The 18,774-nt window shown below is 35.6% G+C and overlaps 1 protein-coding gene and 1 long non-coding RNA gene across 8 annotated transcripts in view; one reads left to right on the forward strand and one right to left on the reverse strand.

Moving 5' to 3' along the window:
* The window catches only part of LOC149794253 (nephrin-like), a 347,553-nt gene that overhangs the window by 248,559 nt on the left and 80,220 nt on the right, over positions 1-18,774 (reverse strand). For 3 of the 4 annotated variants that reach the window (XM_089968389.1, XM_089968380.1, XM_089968381.1), the window contains exon 2: positions 7,492-7,551. The exons of the other annotated variant lie outside the window; for it this stretch is intronic. The gene's annotated coding sequence lies outside the window, so the exon portion shown is untranslated. The remainder of the gene's footprint in view (positions 1-7,491; positions 7,552-18,774) is intronic. 4 annotated transcript variants of the gene reach the window in all.
* The window catches only part of LOC149794254 (uncharacterized), an 80,310-nt gene that overhangs the window by 15,125 nt on the left and 46,411 nt on the right, over positions 1-18,774 (forward strand). Inside the window, exon 2 of one of the 4 annotated variants that reach the window (XR_016422982.1) lies at positions 14,589-14,894. The exons of 1 other annotated variant lie outside the window; for it this stretch is intronic. This is a non-coding gene — a long non-coding RNA (uncharacterized LOC149794254). Of the gene's footprint in view, positions 1-3,617; positions 3,754-5,664; positions 5,762-14,588; positions 14,895-18,774 lie in introns of those variants that run through there. 2 more of the 4 variants (XR_016422985.1, XR_016422983.1) reach the window with 2 other exon arrangements.

The following is an 18,774-nucleotide window of genomic DNA, read 5'->3' on the forward strand; positions in this document are numbered from 1 at the left end:
TTTATCCAAAAACATCCAAAACGCACTCTATGCTTAACGAAAAAGTAGAAGAAATGAAGAAAGCCCAACAACAACAGTTTTTAGTATTAAAATAAGATACACATATTGTAAGATCATAAAAAAATACACCTGCTCAATGGCCTAAAGGTCAGCTACCAAAATAATCACAATTGCAATCATCACAACTTGTGAGCTGTTATCTCTTTCTTCCAAGTGTTGGCAAGACGGCTCAACTCTTAGACATCAAGAATTATCAATTTTAAATGATCTCTTCTACTCCTGAGCAAGACTCAGTGTTTAAATCCCAAAACAGCCTCTTAACTGTTCCCCCCCCATCAACGTGCCCTTATTTCATCTTCTGGTCAGCTGTGCCCAAACTGCACAATAGAATCAAGCCGCTTCGACATACTTCAAAGAAACCGCCTGATCTACAGTGAGTGAAAGTACTAGCAGATGACTGACAAATAAACAATGCCTTATTTTTGGTTATAACTACCAGTGCTTAAAATGGGTGTGAATTTATGTTAACAGTTCAAATGTGCTCTCAAGCTACCATACATGTGATAACTATTTCCAGCATTTTATATCCCACCTTATTTCCTTATTGTTAACTCATATATGCATATAACACTGCTTACTAAATAATATATTTATTCCGAATTATTTTTTGGGGGGTGGGCACATATGCTACGTAAAAAATTTAATTCCTTATTTTAATTTAATGATGGTAATTAATGTTTATATATATATATGGTACAATAATGCCAGGATTCATGTTAGTTTCATTGGTGGGCATAGAGATTCTAGATTGCTTCTAGAGAAAAAATATCCAGCATTCAGTAATCATTCTTGGGATTTAGGAAGCAATTAACTACAAGCAAAGCATGTAAAGCACGGCAAAAATAACTTTCTGAACTCCTGGTTGATGGAGATGTACTTTGTGAAGCTAGCCATAGGGGGAGGGCATTTAATTCCTGAATGCATGAAATTGACGGTCACATTATATGTGACTTATCTTATATTGTAAACCATAGGGTTTTAGTATTAAAATGTCATTAACTAAAGTTCCTTACAAAACTATTATTCGGAAAATAATATACATAAAATAGATTTGCTTAATACCTGATATAATTAAAAAATGAGAGAGAGAGAGAGAGAGACTGTAGATGTCAGGAATGTAGATATTTTCACATTTGATAACACTGGTCAACAGTGAAATCATTACTGACTTGAAAAGGCCCTAATCTGTAGTATTTTGGTGTGCCGAACACGAATATAACCGTGAAAAATTTGTATTGGCTCTCGTTTTGAAGATATTCATATACCTCATTTTCTATGTTTCACTGTGTAAATTTCTCCAGTAGGACTGCAGCAACATCCGGAATAATGATGTAACATTGCATAATACCATCATGCTCACATCATCCACAGTTGATTGCATCATTTTCTGATGCAATGCAATACTAATGCCATGCGGCTGCTGAAGTAAGTTGACGTCAGCAGTGTACTATACATGTGTAGGCCTATTATACTAATGCCAGGCGGCTGCTGAAGCTGACGTAAGCAGTGTACTATATAAAGCCCAATCAGATAGGTTCAGCATTTAAAATATTTTAGACGTTGTGCGAGACAGTTCAAGCTACTGTTACATAAAACTTATTATTTTATCCATTTACGTACAATAAAGAACAGTAATGCCTCGAAAGTGTGTTAATACCGCGGACAATTTTTGCTATATTTGTGGGGAAGTGACATTTGCCAACCAGAAGAAAAGTATCAATTCTCAAGTGAAGAAGGCATATCATCTTTACTTCGGATGCAAGGTTGGTGACCAAGACAAGCCTTGGGCTCCGCATATATGCTGTGCTACATGTACAACACAGCTTTCACAGTGGTTGAATTGCAAAAGGTCATCAATGCCGTTTGCAGTCCCAATGGTGTGGAGAGAGCCAAGCAACCACCTAAATGACTGTTACTTCTGCTTGGTTCCTCCTCTTTCCGGCGGAATAACGAAGCGAAAGAAGTCGAGAATAGTCTACCCAAACATTCCGTCTGCATTGAGACCAGTTCCACATGGTGAGGGACTTCCTATTCCAGAACCTCCAGCAGAATATTCTCTTGATTCATCTGACGAAGACAAAGGTGAGTCGACCTGTTCTTCTCCTGGTCCATCAGCATGCAGTGATCCAGATTTTCACTGTGGTGCATCATCAACCCCACACAGAATAACACAGGAAGAACTAAATGACCTGATTCGTGATTTGGACTTATCAAAGAACAAGGCAGAATTGCTAGGATCAAGACTCCAACAATGGAATCTTCTAGAAGAAGATGTCACAATTACTGCATATCGAAAGCGCCACCAGCAATTGGAGCCTTTCTTCAGAAAGGAAAGTAATCTGATATTCTGTTCCGATATTGAGGACCTCATGAATGCTTTAAAAATCACTCATGACCCACAAGAATGGAGACTATTTGTGGACTCTTCGAAACTGAGTCTCAAGGCTGTGCTTTTGCACAATGGAAACATTCTTCCATCTATTCCAGTAGCGTATGCTGTCCACATGAAAGAGACATACGATAACTTAAGGCAGCTACTGAATTCCATTGAGTATAACAAGTACAGCTGGCACCTCTGTGGTGATTTGAAGGTAGTTGCCCTTTTAATGGGACTGCAGCAAGGATATACAAAATACATGTGTTTCTTATGCGAGTGGGATAGCCGAGCAAGGGAAATGCACTACATGAGGAAGGAATGGACTCACAGGCAGAATGTAGCCATTGGAGAGAAGAATATCCAACACCCAGCTCTGGTTGAGGCTCAGAAAATCTTGCTACCACCCCTTCACATCAAACTAGGTTTGATGAAGAACTTCGTGAAAGCCATTGACCGGACTTTGCCAGCATTCCGATACCTGCATGAAAAATTCCCTCGACTCAGCGAAGCAAAGATTAAAGAGGGAGTTTTTGTGGGTCCTCAGATTCGAGAGCTTTTCAAAGATGACCGGTTCAACAACTTGCTGGAAGGTGACGCGAAACAAGCATGGAATGCTTTTCGCCTAGTTTCTACAAACTTCCTCGGAAATGTTAGGGCAGAAAACTATAAGGAACTAGTAGAAGACATGTTGATGAAGTATAAGAAACTTGGCTGCAATATGTCTCTAAAGATTCACTTCCTTCATTCCCATTTGGATTTCTTTCCTAGCAACTGTGGTATTGTTAGTGATGAACACGGCGAACGTTTTCATCAAGATATCGCAACAATGGAACAAAGATACCAGGGAAAATGGTCCACTACAATGCTGGCTGACTACTGCTGGACACTCCTCAGAGATGCTCCCGAACAGCTGTACAAGAGACAGGCGAAGAAATCTAAGATGTAGTCAATGACTTGATCTTTTATAGGTAGGCTATTACAGTTGACCTTTTACTATTGGAATGCATTTCGTTATGTAAACATTAATTTCTTGCAGATTACAAAAAAACTAGAGCCAATTTTGCAATTTGACTGTCATATTCGTGTTCAGCACATAAAAATTGATAAGAATTGACTAATTTTATTTCAGTAACATGACTTTTGTAAAAATTTGTTGTCCAGTGTAATGCATTTATTTCAGGTGACAACAGTCATACCTATGCACTAACAGTGATGCTGGATGCAAAGATCATGGAAGTAGAGCAAAACAGTCATGCATTGATTTATTTTGTAATATTATGGCTGTATTTTTTTGGCTGTCAATAAAGTAATAACTATCCCATCTTTTTCAATTTTCATTGCCTATTACATTAATAGACTCTGGCTCGGCCAATGTGGGTATGCAAGAAAGCTTGCAAGTAGCTTCTCATGGGTTGGTTGTTCATTCTGGGGGCACTCACCAGTTGTTATGTACTTTTGAAAGAGTGACGTACGTAAGTTGAAATTGTTCGCATTTAAAACATGCACAATGGAGAGAATGTTGGTATACCTCTATGCTACATTAATGTAATGTGGATGGTATTTCTTTGGATATTGTACTTTTGGAAATTGTACATGATTAAAGCACACTGCTAACTAAAATGACTGCCCCCTTGTGCTAAAAAAAGCAGTCTGAATTAGTCTAAAGTACACTATCCATAGCAGCTATTAAAATAGGGAAAATGAATTTTGCCAGACTAGACAATACCAGCTTCTGAAAGTACAATGAATGAATTACCAAATATATAAAATGTAAAAAATGTTATTGGCTCTTTTTTTTTATACAAATTACCTCTGAAGTTCAGGAAGTGAAAATGACCAAGTAGAGCTAGCACATTTTTGAAAGGTGCACATCTGGAGTAAGGCCAAGCTGTATACCCTATAACCCAAATTACACCCATCAATCATACATGAAAATAAAGGGAATTAAAGGTTCTTTGAATTATACCCAAGATATACAAGGTCTTTTTTCAACAGCCAGTATAACCAGTGAGGAAAGCTGGGGAAATTCTTTTTCTTTAAAATTCTAACCTTATGTAAAATATGAAACTGTAGAGCACCACCTCTGGGGTTTTCCCAGGTTCTTCCTCCACCATTAATACTGGCCACCATGTATAGCCTATCTCTTTGTCACGTTAAAAGTAAGGAACAATAGCTAGATTGCAACATGCATATGCTAGACCCTGAGGCTAATTATTCGCTTCATAAATGTTGCTAGTGTAAGCCAACATCAAAAAGACGGATGGGAAGCCAGTTGTATATAACATGGCCATAGGAACTTGTTACTAGCGCCTTATTCTGCTGTATGCCATTCACAGGTAAGTGGCATGAATTGCCTGTGTTCGACTCAAAGGAATATCAAGTGGGGGTCATAAATCCACCCTTGTTCAGGCGAGATTGTATGAAAATTGGCGACAAAATAATGAGGTCAACGATTTTTTTGGCGACAACTTTTTAAAAGCCAGGACCATCCCTGCTGACTCCAATCCATAATATTAATTAAGATGAATAGTAAAATGTTGATGCAGTCCATGATTCAACTTTGATACAAAATTGATAGACCTTCATAAATATTTAACAATATAAATTCTTTTTAAATAATTAAAAAGTTTGGGGTTTTTTAAACTTGAAATGGGACCACAGTAGCTATACATGTAACTAGGTCAATCAGTGCAAAAAATGTCCAGTTTGCAAGATACCTTCTATAACTGCTACTCATTTTTTATGTCTTCCAATGAAATTTTATCTTGATTACTGTGAAAGGATGGTTAAGTGATGACGATAATTGGGGACTTTTTTGATAATTTGCTTGCATTACCCTCGCAGTATACTCTCATGTGATGAAAGAAATTAGTCACATCATGGAAAAATATATCTTCAACTGGTGTTCTACACTAAAATATGCAATTGTATACATATAGTAAAGCAAGAAACGTTAAATATGAATATGAATAGAGGTTAACGGTTTGTATTATTCCTTGCAATGACCTTGATTATGAGGCAAGGGGCAAGTTTATGGTTAATTTACATATAACTGGTTCAAGTTTCCTTAAAATATTGTCCATGCTTCAAAAGTTCTATTCGGACCAAAGGTTTGTGTTGGAGTTGCCTCTTCCATTTTAATGACCTTTGTTGTGAAGTATGGAACATGGTAATAGTATGCAATGCATGATATATTAATGGCTGAATTTTATTTAAAATATTTTCAGTGATTCAGAAGCTCCACTTTCAACAAGCATAATATTCATAAAACTACGTCCTCCATTACTATGAAGTTGATTGTGTGGCTGGGATTTGCTTATGGTAAGTGACACATCATCCAGTCAGTGTACATACTTGGGCAAAGTTCCATTAAACTATCTTCAAAGGTTCAAAATCTATGCTCCTGACAAAGTCACAAAATTACTTTCCCCTTGCTATGACCTTGACCTTGAGGCATGGGTGATGGCTATGATAAACAACACACAGTTAAATCACAAAGTTTGGGCAAAGTTTCATGAACATGTATCTCCCCAACCATGAAAAAGTTAAGAGTGGATAGACAATGCCATGTAATATGATGCCCAACATTAGACAGGCATTACAAATTTAATTAAATGAAATTATATTTATCTGGCTGGTAACTAACACAGCTGACAATTATTTATATACATACTGAACTTCACAAAAATTCAACTAGTAAAATTCAGAACAAAATTAGCAAATTCATTGATTGTGTTGTTGTTGTAAAATTCATCACCTCCTTGTGTATAAAGCTAGAATGAGTCCAAACAGCCCTGGCTGCCAAGATTACTGTGTATAAGATCTGGTTCAGGCTTATCTGACATTGACTGACCATCAGTCTCTACTAAACAACATATCAGTCACTAATAAACAGAATGTTTGACTGGTTACACTCATTTTGTAATAATATTTTGAACAATTAACAACAGTCATTTGAAAACCCATCGCTCTGGTGGCCTAGTGGTTAGAGCGTCTGCCTCAGATGTGGAAGATTGCTGATTTGAACCCCAACCAAGTCATACCAAAGACTTATAAAAATGGTACTAGCAGCTGCCTCACTAGGTGCTCAGCATTAAGAGGTTAGTGTTAGGACTGGGTGGGAACATCATGCTACATGTCTGCGGCATGATGCCCCAGTGCTAGACATCACTATAAATTGCCACACTGCAGAAATCGTAGCAATATGACTTTATTATTTTTAAAAGCTATGTTAAAAATTCAAGTCTGAGGCACACACATACCCCTCTGAAAACCCAATATTGATATGTCCATTCATTCAGGATAAGTAGCTATAGCAAAATGTTCATGATGGCTGCCATGGTGAACGTACTGGAGTTAAGATATGCACCATTTTCATTTAGTCTTCAAGTGAAAATCACATGTTGATATGTTCAAAATGTCAACTGTAATGCTTATATTGGACATCAGATTGGCACCGTTTCATTTTGGACCAACACCATAATAAGCTATTTGGTAGAACCCCATCTTGATATGGCCTTTCGTTCAGGAGGAGTAGCCATAAGATTTTCAAGATGGCCACTGTGTTGGCCATCATGGATAATCTGAACAGTAATGATTTCATATCAGACCAATTAGACCAATTAGACCATGGAATGAATGTATGTGTGTAAAGATCAAGGCAATCTTCCATGTAGTATACCAGGAATAGCAATGACTTGTGGGAACAGATTACTGGACAATAAATGATGGATGACAGGTGACTGATAACAGACCATCCCATAAGCTATCCAGTTCTATGACCAGTAGAGATAAAAATGGCTCCTCATACTAGTCTATAAGACAGTTGTAGTTAAAATATCAATACAGAAGAATTTTGTAAATATAAGTTATGATTCTATATTATAACAATGAATGCCGATATACCTGTATAATGTCGTATGACTTGAAAGGAGATATACACTTTTGTTATGAAACTCCATTAAAGTTTGCAGGAAAAAGTCTATTTCATTCACCAAGGGAAACAACTATCAACCTTTATTCCTATTCAGAGCAACAACAAAAACAGAACTGACCTATTAAATATTCTAGGATCTTTCATAAGGTCATCAGACATGCAACTTGTCACATCACTTCTGAAATTAAAAGAAATCTACATAAATTCTTCCTGTTCTTTAATTATCCAATCATTAAAGATTCATTTAGAAGAACCAATAAAATAGACTTTCTATCCAAATATAAGAAATTCTGTGCCTAAATCCTAAAATCTATTTAACTATCTACAGCTTTTTGGAATGATCTCTCAAAAAAAGGGAAATACAATGACAGCTGCTGTCAAGTCCTTGTGCCTAATTAGATGTTAGTGCTTCAAGCCATTATAAGACAGCAGTCTCAGTTTTGTCCACTAGCAATTCTAATTTGGACTTTACAATTTGACATACCCTAGGGAACAGATTTGTTCAACAGCAAAACAAACTTGTTCAACAGAAGAAAAGTTTTCTGCAGAATTTAGCAGTAAGGTGTTAACTTATTGTCAAAAGAGCATTTTTAAATAAACTAAAATAAATGTCATGAAATTGTTTGGCATTGTTACCCCTTCTGATTTATTATTAATAGTATTATTATTAGTATTATTGCTGCTGTTGTTACCATAAATGTGACAGAACCAGAACATCAGATAAGTAGATGAAACTTCAGATCATTTTAAGAATTCAGCATAAATTTTACACCTTTTAAAGTGGCTCGAAAATGAACAAAGGCCATTTTCACCTTGTGCAATCTCTTCATATCACAATAAAACTGCAAGTTTTAAACATAAAACATTAATCATATTATGATTGCAATGTTGTAATAATAATTAACTAATATGAGTTTGGTTTTGTCAATAAAAATGAAATTTGAGGAGTTGTATACAAACTTTTCACTGCAAATAAAATCAACGAACATTTTTAGTTTCCTTCACAAATTTATTGCCTGGTGTCCACTTATGACATTCAGGCTCATGACAGTGCTCTGGTGGCCTAAGTGGTTATGGCATCCACCTTGGATGCAGGAGGTTGCAGGATTGAACCTCAGCTGAGTCATACTAAGACATAAAAATGGTACTAGCAGCTGCCTCACTTGGTGCTCAGCATTAAGAGGTTAGTGTTAGGACTGGTCAACCTGGTGTCAGGAGAATTGACTTGATAGTACATGGTGCTACATGTCTGCAGCATGATACCCCAGTGCAAGTGACTATGTGACTAAAACTGGTAAAGCTATGTTAAAAATCCAGACATACACATAAAGCTGTCAACAGGTACCCAGGTAGTCAGGTTCCCCAACATACATGATTACCCAGTTAATAAAATTTTCAATTTGCCACTGATAATAACCTTGGTAATAAAATGCGACATTGGGTACCCATTTAAAAAAGAGAGGAAAAAACATTTCCAAGTTCAGTTCAAAGATAATATCTGGCAACATCAGGAGCAAGTGAAATATAGAATAATGAATACAGTTCAAGGATTGTGTTGTGTGACTACAGGTTGCTGCACATTTATCCAGCATAGATCTCTGTCTACTGATCTTATATTTTTTATGTCTGTGATGATTTGGCTATGTACATCAGTTTCCTTATTTTCTATTTATAATAATTGTACATACATGTCACGTTTAGAAGAAAACATGGGTTTCTTGAATCTGAGACAACAAGTCAGATTCATTATAGTTTGATACAGCAGACGCGGCTATATATAAAAAATGGTGTCAAATATTACGTGAAATGGGTTTTGACTCATGGATGTTATGACTTGAAACTGTTAGAGAGATATTTTGTTATATTGAAGAACATGTTTTACAGATTTTGGAAGAAATTCAACAGTGATCTAATACAGCAAGCAGAATTTCTTGACGCCCTCAGCAAAAGTTAAACATGAACACTAGTTAAAGTGAATGTTGTGTATAATTATAATTCTGTTTTATGTCTATATTCTTGTACTAATCGACATGGATTTAGCCAATTAGTGACAAGAATTTTAACTAACTGAAAATCCAAGTAAGTAGCAAAAATAATTGTATGTTTTTCATAAGGGTTTCTGTAATTATGGCATGTAACCTACAGATGACTCTTTAATGCTCAGATTATGCTTTTTGCCACTTATATCAGTAATAATTACACTTCTACCTCTTGGGGTGGGGTTGGCATGTATAAATTTAAAACAAAGCAGCTCATGTTCAAATTTAATATAATTTCCCTTTTGTACCTGGTTGACGTTTTCTAAAATTCTGACAGCTTTACACACACACACACACACACATCATAGATCACTGTAAATTAAAAACTGCTGATCACAGATCACTGTAAAGTAAAAAGTTGATCATAGATCACTGTAAAGTACAAACAGTTGATCACAGATCATACAAACAGCTGATCATAGATTACTGTAAAGTACAAACAGCTGATCCTAGACCACTTTAAAAGTTGTTGTTGTTGTTTTATGGTTTAACGCCATTTTTCAGCACAAGATAGACTATACATGGCAGCCAGTATAACTGGTGGAGGAAGAACCCTGGAAAACGCAGGGAAGAACCACCGACCCACGAGAAGCTACTGGCAGGCTTTCCCACATACCCACGCAAGCACGGAGCCTTGGACTCGAACCCACGCAGACAGAGGTGAGATGGCAGTGATCCGGAACAGTGAGCGCTTTAGACCACTCAGCCACTCGGGCCCCCCACTTTAAAAGTAACAACAGCTGATCATATATCACTGTAAAGTAAAACAGCTGATCATTGATTACTGTAAAGTAAAAACAGCTGATCACAGATCACTGTAAAGCACAAACAGCTGATCATAGATCACTTTACACATGATGTCAGTGGTGTAGCATTAGGAACTTAAGTCTGCAACAAGGAAGCAATACAAGTAACACTTGATTTATGCTAATGATGTATTCCTCAGGCTATGGTGTAAATATAAATTTGGATTAAACTGAAAGCAAGTTTTTTCATAGGATACTTGTAAATTAAGGAAGTTCTTTGGAAAATGAAACCTCTGTTTCGAGTGATGATTATTTATGCACAACTTTCTGAGAGAGCAATGATATGTGCATGTGAGCCACAGCACAGCACAGGGTGCCTGCAATGGCATAAAAACAAGCACAATGGAGCAAGTTGAATATTATTTCTCAATTATAAATGGTGCTAAAATAAAATCATGTAAACTTAATTGGCAAATAGCAAGCATAACCTGCATCTCACTCTACTCAGTTAATCCTCCTCCATCCACTGGTAAGTAGTATTCATCTGCATAATTTACACAGACTGATCAATTAAAAATTCATAAATAAAAAGTTGTTACTGTACTGCTTCTACTCTAAGTACAGTCCATGTTGTATGATGGTGCATTTTATCTAATTCCAGATGTTCCTTCTCTGAAACTCAATCAATTATAAAGCCATATAATTGAATACATCCTGCATGTCACTAAGCTGTATGATGCATTCTAAAAGGCACAATCAACTTCTTGCAAATTAAGACTAAGTCTGGTAGTGCATGTTTTTGTTTTTCCATCTTTACAAAAAACTCATCACATCTTAAAAACATGAAATAGTTCCAAACCAAGGATTAAAATACTCAATTTTCTAAATTCTTAACTTTTGCCCTAGTTTTCAAATAAGCTTATCAATTTAAATCTCAGTGAACAAGCATGCAAGATCCTCTACCTCTTTAAGCATTAACGAAACACAAAGCTAACAATATTTTAGAAATTAATTAATAACCAAGTTTTGAAGTCCTTCTTAAATGGTCTTATAACAAAAACAAAAAATAAGAAAGAAAAAAAGAACAACTTAGAAGTCCTGATCTGTTGTTACTTATTTCTGTTCTGCATCAAACCTGCTTTTTCACAAATTATCAGTGTGTCTGTTATATATATATATATATATATATATATATATATATATATATATATATATATATATATATATATATATACACACACACACACACACACTGGGGAAACCCACTATAACATATCTGAGCCTATAGCTGCCAACTGTATTACGTAATGTGGTATAGCAGAAATGATCCAAAATTTGAAGAATTCATGTATAAAAAAATCATTGGAGGTAGTGTGGAGTAATAAACAAAATGCCAGTCAAATGTATCATAACAACTTTATTACCAGCCAAGTATAACATATAGGATTAAGATGGCATCATGTTCAATGAAGAAAAAAAAATCATTGCTGTGCAACTACATTAACTACGATCTGTAAACTGTAAGTTTGTGAATGTGAAATCCATAATTTTAGGTGTCTGTCAACTTGGCTGGTGGGAATAAGGGAGATGTAAAAAAAAAATCGAGTCATGATGCGCCAGTGTTTTATCTGAATTCACGTTTTAACAAAACGTGTTATAGCTTGATTTAATCGTAGTAAACTCCACATATATTGATGTCCAAGGGATTCCAAATATCATATTGCTATATATGAATTTCATAATAACAGACTAAGATTATATGAAAAACTGGAAGGGAGTATGCCATGTGCTTTGTAATAGCCACATTTAATTCCATCCGATTTTTATTATTACTATAGTTATATGTCTTGATCCATCAGAACTGAATGTGTTATGTACACTGCAGTAAAGAAATGCTAACTGCACAGACCCTGATCTGCCTTTGTTCCCTGTGCCAGCAGATCTAGGTCTATGCAGTTGCTGCTGGTTATATACGCCACATCAGATAGGGGTCTATGTTGTCAAGCCAACCGAATTCCAACTTTACAGGAAATTGATGGATGGTGCATCCAATTCAAACTTCTGAATCAAACTGCAATAAATTTTAATGATTAATGTCAACTCTGTAAAAAGAGGCGCAAACTTTGCTCTTGTGAGATGGAACTATGAAATGACATTCAAACATGGTCTCAGTCTCAGGAAATTGGATTTCAACCCCTGAAAAAATCTTTCTTGGCAGTATTACAAGCAATCCTGCTGAAAGCATATGGTCAAATTTGATCAAATCAGTTTGGCTCAAGTCATCAATCAATAAGACCAGCTTTTGTTAGAGGGTGCAATAGCATTCTCTTATTAGATTTGATTTATTTGATACGGGTATTGATAGGCTCTTTTTTATTTCTTTAAGCAGAAGAGTAATTCCTTACTGGACTGTCTTTATTAGCATTATACATGAAAGACTTACTCCAGCTGGTAAATGGTGTACCCAGCATTCTTGATGAAGATACAACAGTATTACTGACAATTACTGGACCATCCATTTTAGGTTAATTCAAGAAAAAAGACGAATGTGATAGGAGGAAAATATGAAGATTATGCCGTTCCCTGAAAGCAGCATGTAAAAAGAAATGTGTACATGACAAGAATTTATCCTTATTGATGATATTCTGTCCCCATTCTGTTTTCTCTGCATGCCTATAAGTTAACAGGAGGGGTGAGGATAACCTAGTGAATCATACAAAAACAGCATTTTAAAAACAAAATGCATAATCTAAAACAAAAATAATGTTGCACGTTTAACCCAACTAAAGTTATAGGTGACGTGTGAGAAAATTAAAGTTTTCAAGCATAATGTAGTTAGATTTATCCAGCAATCATAACTACTTTTGTGAAATATGCCAGACTCTGCACAGATAAATTATACCTCTTTGTATCACATGTACACAATTCTAAGTGACCACTGGTCAATCCAATGTATTTATCATTACATGATACATTGTCCTTCAAAGGTAGAACTATGGGCAAAAATTAGGTTAGGCCCTCCCCCTCCCCCCATGTTTGTTTCTGGTCAACCAACTGTCCCCATTTCTCACTGCTGACCCTACTACTTTTTTCCCACATGATTAAAAAAATTAAGAATTTTTTAATAAAAAAATCATAAAAAATCACACTGAATGCATAAAATATTTAAAATAAAAATGACCTGTTAAACCTAATTTTAAAACCAATGCAATATGTAACTGTGAAGTGTCGAATTTTGAATTGCAGTGAATTTTAAAGTTGAATGCATTGAGCATTAAAATTTTATTGCAGTTAAGCCAGAAAGTCTTTGTGAAGGGTCAGATCAACCTTTCTTCGTTCGTCTCCTCCCCATGTCAGTGTAAACTTCAAAGGGTCAGCATTCCAACTCAGTGAAAGGGTATCTTAACACGGTTCTTTAAGAAAGTAAACATTTGAGCTACCAACCCTATCCACTTGGTAGGAACCTATGTCAAATTATCATTTTTTCAAAGGGAAATTGTTACCTACCATCATTCACAGATTCTGAGCTGTCTAAATCTGATGAAAGGAATTATTTCTTTGGGAAAAATTAGGGACCGCTGCCTATGATTGCGCAGAATAGTTTAAGGTGTACACTTCAGAAGCAATCAGAATTTAAAGTGACGACCTTGGTCGAAATTCTTTGGTCTGAAATTTCCTTAAAGAGGAAAGTAGTCTTGATGCCGGGGAGGTCTAAAGAGAATAGTGCTTTCCTTGTTAAACAAGAAAAGAACCAGGTGGCTGTCTTGTAAAAAGAAAGACAGGTTTTAGTGCTAGGATGCACAAGTTCTGAAAGAGAACAGCAATAAGGTATGCAATTTTAGTTTCACATAATATTCTATTATTTGACTGGTTTATGCAAATGTGTTTGCTATGACTAGGTTCTATATTATGTATCGTTTATTCAATAACATGGAAATATGTTGATGCTAGAATTGTTATGCAATTTACCTTTTTAATTTTACAGTTATTCCAGGTTCATTGGTAGAATTGATTCCATGCAATTCAAATGTTCATATGTGTAGGATTTCATAGGGTTATATAAAATAACTTCCTTTGTTTGTTAGGACGATATAGATTATTGTGAGTTTACGATACTTACCTATAATATCTGATTTGTAATGTTTGAATAATCTTATAGGTTAAGGATTGCTGTGAGTTACATTTTGTGAATTTCATGCATCAGTAATCGAACATGTAGTAGCATATGTAAAAGAATACGGTAATATTGGATAGACGCTCGCATGGCAATTTAAGACCTGCTGCTGGAAGCGAGGTCAATGTCCTACCATACAAAGTCAGAATTTACGCAGTGTGTGGATAGCCAACATGCTCTGAGCAACATGAGGGAATTTTATATACGTCTAGATAGTGGGGTAAACAGAAATTTAGGGATAATTTTGTCCTTTAAGGAACAACTTTCTGGGAGAGAGATGGGACAGTCTGATGACAGAAGTCCAAGTAAAAAGAAGGACGAGGTCAGAATAAAAAGACCAGGAAGTCCATGAAGGCACAAAGCATAGAGTTCAAGGAAGTCAATGGACTAGGAAGATGTTGATACATGGTCAAGGGAGGAAGGTGATGCAACTCAGTTGTGGACATTGCACTCTTTTCACCTTTCATTTTGATGATGAAATAAATCCAAATTGGACACTCCTGTTGAATTTTAATGACATAATCTAACTTAAATTGGAATTGCCGTTACTAATTTGTTCCGATTAAATTTGTTATTTTCTTGTCAAAGGGGGCTCGTATTGCTTTATTTCTTCCCAGTATTCTAGCTCAGTTCTCTGTTGAAATTCTATTCTTCTTTCACTCCTGCAATGCTATAATATTGAGGGAGCTCATCCTCTAGATAACGGCAGCCAAATCCAATTAACCACTCCTCTTACTAAGAGGGTGACGTTACACATACATATTTCTTTTATTGGCCTTGTAATGATTATGTTGTTATTTTTGTTGTTATAGGGTTTAATGCCATTTTTCAGCACAAGATAGGCTATACATGGCAGCCAGTATAAATGGTGGAAGAAGAACCAGGGAAAACCATGGAAAGAACCACCGACCCACGAGAAGCTACTGGCAAGCTTTCTCTCAACCCACAATGGGTAATGATTATGACACTCTTGTATACATCAATCAAATTTAATGGGTGTGTTTACAATTCACCACATGCAGAAGGTATATTTTGATATGGGAGTGGCATTCAAGAACTTTTCATGGTCTATTGATGGGGGTTGGGGTTATATGCAGCTCCTAGGCATCTTGCTACGGGCATGAAACAAGCTGTAAGTATTCAACTTTGTTACTCATGTTACCAAGCATAAAAATAGACTGCGGTCATAATGGCTACTTTTCTTGCTAAAGTGGTTATGTTCAATTTGTGGATTTGGTTCTACAAGGCAAGTGAGACATTAGCATTCAACAGAATTTGTGTTGGTTCATTCATCAATATAATCATCAAAAAAGGGAAAAATCTTTCATTTGGACTCATTTCATGGATGGGACACAGTAACAATTCTGTATCTGGCAGTTTCATTTTTATCCTCTCTTGACTTTCTTAAGCAGTGTACCAATGATATTCTTGTATACATGTACAATTTGCCCAGTTATAGAAAGGATGCAATAATCATGATTTTCTTGAAGATCAAGGAAAACACAATGTACACATATGATTCAGAAGCATCAACTTAAGTAGTACACATTACCCAGCCAGGGCTGGGTACCCATCCATCCCTAGCAATTTATATCTTTTGTATAAACTGGCAATCAAAAGACTCAAATTATTCAGTATTTTCATTTAATAGCAGCACAGAAGAGATATTTATCACATGATGGAAAAATAAATGTATTCAATATAATCATGAGATTGTGTAGTGAAATCCCATTAAAGCAGATGTACATGCCTAAAACAACATGCATTTTATTTGCATAACATCATGACATCATCTGTGATGTCATAAGCCAGTGTTGCAATCTTGATTGTGTAGTAGGGGTGGGGTGGCATTTTATGTACCTCTATCTCCCTTATAAAGATCAAGAGAGAGGGATTTGTTCAATTATGAGGACACTGGCAGTTAAAGAGTGACAGAATGTCTCTTGTGTAAGGCACAACACTACACTGGCAGTTTAGAGTGACAGAATGTCTCTTGTGTAAGGCACAACACTACACTGGCAGTTTAGAGTGACAGAATGTCTCTTGTGTAAGGCACAACACTACACTGGCAGTTTAGAGTGACAGAATGTCTCTTGTGTAAGGCACAACACTACACTGGCAGTTTGGAGTGACAGAATATCTCTTGTGTAAGGCACAACACTACATGACATATAGTGTCCCCCCAAAACATCCTACAGTTTAATTAACCTAGATAACTGTTAGAGTTATTTGATACAATGCATGCACTCCTGTATGCAAGGAGTATGCATATCCACTTACCATATATACTCCCTTACAAGTCACATAGACCCTGATCTGCAGGTTTATCATCCTATGGCAGATCAAGATCTTTGTTGTTTGCACTTTTACTCATCTTACAATCGAGTACATATGGTGCCTTTCACCTTACCATAAAATCTTGGTCATATTGTACCTAACTATAAAATGAGAGATTAGGTACTTCCTAAAGCTTTTATTAATTGACGATAAGACACTATTAAAGATCACAAATAAAGATACTACAGATTAAGGAAAATCTGATTTTTTTTATATCTTGTAATATCTCAGAAAGCTCAAATCATTGAAATAAACAATAATTTGATCAGGAAATTTCATTTAAGATAAAAAATATTGACTGGCCCAATGTTAAACAACTGAACATATGTAACATAAAATTGCACAATAATATTTACATCTGCTTACCAGTAATTAATGACCAAATAATTACATAGTTCAAGAACACAGTAAATGCATTATATCCAGAGTAAAGCATATAGCATCAACCCTTTCAATTTTCATTTTTAGTAGAGTACATCTCCCTATCAGAGTTAAGAAAAAAACTACTGCCCCTGTAAGACATGGCTATATATCACTGCCTTGATACTGACAAAACACTTAAACACCCAACACTTCTGTCCATTCAAACATTATTAGTGTCGAAATGTTGTTCTGTTTTCCCTTCTCACCACCTGTTGGCTCTGTGGTAAGCAGGCCAGATAAGTGACCAAAAGGTTGTGGGTTAAGATCCTGACACTGGATCAGCCTGGAACACCTATGTCATTCATCACTTTCCCATTATCCATTAATAAGACTTGAGTGTGAGCATATGCAATGGGGGGTTGGGGTGGGTGGGCGGGCAGCAAAATATTTTTTTTAAGACAGAGGATCATATTTAGAACACAGTTAATGCAGCAAAATGACAGGGTGTTTGAAGACAAATAAAAGCATTTCAAATACCTTTACAATATCAACAATTCTAGCAAGCAATAGAGTTTAGAGTCTAACTTTCAAGGACAATGATTCAGAAATGAATTTAAGTGGCATTATTATGATATTAGTAAAGATGTTTTTTTTGGCATCCTATTCTCATTTTTTTCCAAAACAAATTACTGTAATGCAACCATACTGAAAAATTTATGTCACAATGCCATTAAAAATAGGTCTTTGTGTGCATGTTTTATAGAGATTGTGTGCACATTTTGGCAGCATACAAAACAATATCTTACAATACTTCAGCTTTGGTGATACAGCAATTACATGATAAAAAAATAGATCTCTCAATCACATTTTTGCACTCATCCACAAAAACATAAATTTAACTCTCTAAAACTTCACTGTACATCAAATGCATCTCTTAAGAATATGACTACAAGGCAAATGATCTTCTCCCTATCTGACTTATTATAAAACCTTGTATAATATTCCCTCATTATAACACCATTCAAGAAGCCATTACAGTATACCACCTAATAGTGAGACCATCTTATAATACAGTACTTGATACATACAACTTTGCTACCACTTAATGAGATAGAATTCATGACCAAATTTGTCTTATAAGCAGGAAGTGTTATAATGAAGGACCTTACAGAGGGTGAGGGCTGTATTAAATACATCACAATCTACAGGTAATTCAAAATCTAACAATTAAGATCTGAAATTTTTGTTTTTATTGGCCAGAAATGCTAAGAAATGTTTACATGTTATACAGAAATCCGCAAATTTGAAAAATTGAACAGAAAACTCCAAACTATGAAAATTCAGTCTGTAGTGAAATTAGCAGGTGTAAAATTTGCATTCATTGGCAAATGAAGCCCAACCCCCTAAAAAAAATTTTTAGGAACCAAACATTTAATTTTCAGGCAGCAGGGATATGTGAATTTCTTTCAACTGGAACAATTTTCTTTCTTTTTACTAAAATATAATTCATTTCTTCCAACTAATATAATGGATATAATAGCTTATGCTATTTGTATTAATCTATGCTAGAATAATTTCTGACAAGCTATCTGAGGGATAGAAATTTTTGTTCAAAAGAAGACCTCCCTCCACCTCTGCTGGAAATTAAATGGCAGTCCGTTATCTAGTTGCATTGTTTAAATACATTTCAGCTGACAATGTAGCTATCAAGAACAACATGCCCAATCCTACTTGCAGTGTTG

The sequence above is a fragment of the Sinohyriopsis cumingii genome, chromosome 8, assembly GCF_028554795.1.
Source record: "Sinohyriopsis cumingii isolate HCF-2022 chromosome 8, ASM2855479v2, whole genome shotgun sequence".
NCBI classification, from domain to species: domain Eukaryota; kingdom Metazoa; phylum Mollusca; class Bivalvia; order Unionida; family Unionidae; genus Sinohyriopsis; species Sinohyriopsis cumingii.